The 3,570-nt window shown below is 43.7% G+C and overlaps 2 non-coding genes across 2 annotated transcripts; both read left to right on the top strand.

Annotated features, from left to right (window-relative positions):
* Window positions 1–227: 227 nt before the first annotated feature.
* Window positions 228–300, top strand: trnar-ucg (transfer RNA arginine (anticodon UCG)). Its single transcript has one exon. It is a non-coding gene; the product is annotated as a tRNA-Arg (tRNA).
* A 1,327-nt stretch (window positions 301–1,627) lies between these two features.
* On the top strand, window positions 1,628–1,709 carry trnas-aga (transfer RNA serine (anticodon AGA)). The gene has a single exon. It is a non-coding gene; the product is annotated as a tRNA-Ser (tRNA).
* The last annotated feature ends 1,861 nt before the right edge of the window (window positions 1,710–3,570 follow it).

The following is a 3,570-nucleotide window of genomic DNA, read 5'->3' as shown; positions in this document are numbered from 1 at the left end:
ATAAAACGATGGAAACTTTCAGCAGAGAAGGAGGTAACACTGAAGAAAACAGCTGAGGACAAATGTTTCTCCTTTGTTAGTGAAAGGCACTGCTTCACAAACTGGAAACTTCGAAGTGAAGCAGTGTTGGTGATTATCTTCGCTGCTTGTTCACCTTTTTAATTCTGATTCCATGAAAATCCATGGCATTACATATCGACTTTCTGCCAGCGGTCAGTGTGTCAGTTGGGCCAGTGGCGTAATGGATAATGCATCTGACTTCGGATCAGAAGATTGTAGGTTCGAGTCCTACCTGGCTCGAGAGGGATATCTCACTTTAACCGTGCCCCACGTTGACGCTCCCCTGTGAAGTCGCTGCCGGTGTGGGGGGTATCTTTCTGTGTGTCTCCCTTTGTGGGTGAAAATGAGCTTGAGTTCCTCAAAAGATTTACAAGTCGTTGTGGAAGCGTCATACATCTGTGCCATTTAATAACATAGTCATTGACAGTTGCCCTGGGAACATTAGAACACACGAGACTTTGGGCCAAGGTTGGAAACTGCGACTGGAATAGATGGCTCTCTGATTAGCCACAATGCACACAGGCGGAATGGCCTTTTCCCACTTTGTAAATCTACGAAGACAAGTTGAAAATAATCTGCAACGAAAATGTTCAGAAAGGGTGTTTTATTTACACCAAATACGATAGCATCTATCGCCTTGTCTTGTTATTTACTTGTGAGGATTCGGTACTCTCAGCACTGTGGCCCGGATCGTATTCCCGCTCATGGAATGGTTGTATTGTTCAGCTAACATATCGGTGTACCAGTACTTCTGCCGATTTTCCGATGCTAGCAGGTCATTGGTTTTGTCCAAAACATTATGAATGTTAACATAATACAAATAGCTGCAGTTGCTGGAAATCTGAGCCAAAAACGAAAATTGTTTGCGGAACGCAGAAAGACTGGCAACAGAAACATCGACTTTCCTGCTCCTCGGATGCTGCTGTGCTTTTCCAGAATTTTCTGATCTAAAATCAGGTTTCCAGCATCTGCAGTGCCACTTTTGCCTAGTTCCTTCAGTGTCGCTGGTTCCCAATTCAAGAACTCCATCTCTAGCGGTTTCCTGTCTGTACCTCCATGCTGTGGAGTTGAAGAGTGAAGAAAATTAACTCACCCCCTCCATCTCTGGGGTAATTAGGGGCTGAAAGTGAATCGTGTCACATTGAAGTATATCTACATACGACTTAATCTCTGTCTTTTATTGGGAACCATCTCTTTCATTGTAACCATCAGGAAAGACCATTTCGTTCGCCAGAAAAAGAAATGAATATGTCATTAACCTTTGTTTGTTTCATGTCCAAGAATACTCAGATCAATAGCTCCCTTGATTACCTCTGCTGGTCATGTTCGCAAAGAGATCGAGCAAATTGCCAAGTGTGAATTTCCTTTCAATAAATAATTTTGACTCAATTTTGCTGCAAATATCTTTTCCTAACTTTGTGCTTTTTTTCCTTTTACATTGGTGTCTCGCACCTTACAAATGACAGCAATGGTATGAAAGGAGATGGAAACATTTCACTCATGTCAGCAGCAGCTTGCAATGAGATCATGGCTGATTTGGTCAATGCTCAATGCGGGTGCGCTCTCTGTAGTCATGGCCGAGTGGTAAAGGCGATGGATTAGAAATCCATTGGGGTTTCCCCATGTAGGTTCGAATCCTGCTGACTACGTTATGAATGCTTTCCTGCTGGAGCAAATCAAACTTCAGGATGCCAGTTTTGCAAACCAGCCTGTCATTTGATTAGACTTGGGAAACTCGAGTTCTTCATCAGAAATGTTCCATATTTTAAACATTATCTCTGTTTCTCTTTCCAGATACACTGCTCGACACATCGGGTTTCTGCAGTTGCTATTAAACGTCCTGAGCAGAAGTGCTGCTTTTCATTAGATTCCTTTAATCCCTTGTCCTCTGTTCTCTGACTCTGGTCATTGGCAATACTTCCTCCTGCTCGTCAGAGTGCTCATTCCCCACCGCTCCCTCTCACATCATTACAAACGACCGCAGGAATTTGCCACTTAACCATCTTTGTTCCAAAGTGAAGCTCACCAGCCGAGGGAATCTCCCCACCAAACGGGACTTTTCATCCCTGGACATGGTGCACGCCAGAGGATTGTGAAGAGATACTGTGAAAATATTGTCAGTTGGCAGGTGGAAAAATGTTTAGGAAGCAAATCATATAATCTAGCCTCCAGCTTTGGAATTCTTGAGAAACTCTTTGGGAAATGGAATCAGAGGAGAATGAAGAAGTGTGAACTGTCAGTCCGAGTAGAGGAAGGGACATTGACTCTGATGTTCTTGGCACAAGAACTGATCTGAGAGATTGAAAGAATTCTCACTCCCGTACGTGAGGAATACAAACTTCATCTGGACTCTGGGACAATGAAAAACTCTGGAACACTCAAGACAATGTCCAAATATTGACTGGGATCACTACAGTACGAGTTCTATAGATGGGTCAGTTTTTGTCCAGTGTGTGCGGGAGGGCTTCCTGACAGAGTATGTAGAAATGCCTTCAAGGGTAGAAGCCATTTTCGATTTAGTACTGGGTAACGAGCCTGGCCAGGTTTTAGATTTGGAAGGAGGTGAGCACTGTGGAGACAGCGATCACAATTCTCTCAGGTTTACTTTCGTGATGGAAAGGGATTGGTGTACTCCACGGAGCAAGAGTTTCAGCTGGTGGAAGGGAAATCACGATGCAATGAGGTTAGATTTAGGAAGCGTAGAATGGGGTAGGAAACTGTAGGGGGTGAGCACATTAAAATGTGGAGCTTATTCAAGGAAAAGCTCCTGTGTGTCCTGGATAAGTATGTACCTGTCAGGCAGGGAGGAAGATATAGAACGCGTGAGCCGTGTTTTACTAAGGAAATGGAATGCCTGGTTAAGAAGGACAAAAGTCTTATGTTTGGACAAAACGTGAAAACTCAATTAGAGCGCTCGAGGGTTCCAACGATATCAGGAAAGGCCTAAAAAGAGAGCTGAGAAGACCCAGGAGGAGACATGAGAAGTTGTTGGTAGATAGGATCAGGGTTAACCCGAAGGCTTTCCATAGGTATGTCAGCAATAAAAGAATGACGAGAGTTAATTTGGGACAGTCAAGGATAATAGTGGGACGTTTTGTGTGGAGTCGGAGGAGATAGGGGAAGCACTAAATAAATATTTTTCGACAGTGTTCGTGATAGAAAATGAAAATGTTGGCGAGGAAGATACATAGATACTTGCGTCTAGTGTAGTCGATATTGAGGTTCACAAGGATTAGGTGATAGAAATACTGCAGAGTGTGAAAACAGACAAGTCCCCTGGGCCGGATGGGATCTGTCCTAGGATCCTCTGGGAAGCAGGGGAAGAGATTGATGAGACTATGGAATTGATCGTCAAATCATCGTTGTCTACAGGAATAGTGCCTGTGGAATGGAGCATAGCATATGTTGTTCCCTTGTTCAAAAAGTTTCGTCGAGGCATCCCTGGTAATTACAGACCAGTGAGTCTCACTGCAGTTGTTGGTAACGTGTTGGAAAAGGTTATTATAGATA

The sequence above is a fragment of the Chiloscyllium punctatum genome, chromosome 47 (genome assembly GCF_047496795.1).
Source record: "Chiloscyllium punctatum isolate Juve2018m chromosome 47, sChiPun1.3, whole genome shotgun sequence".
Taxonomy (NCBI): domain Eukaryota; kingdom Metazoa; phylum Chordata; class Chondrichthyes; order Orectolobiformes; family Hemiscylliidae; genus Chiloscyllium; species Chiloscyllium punctatum.
This window is presented reverse-complemented; position numbering and strand designations above follow the sequence as displayed.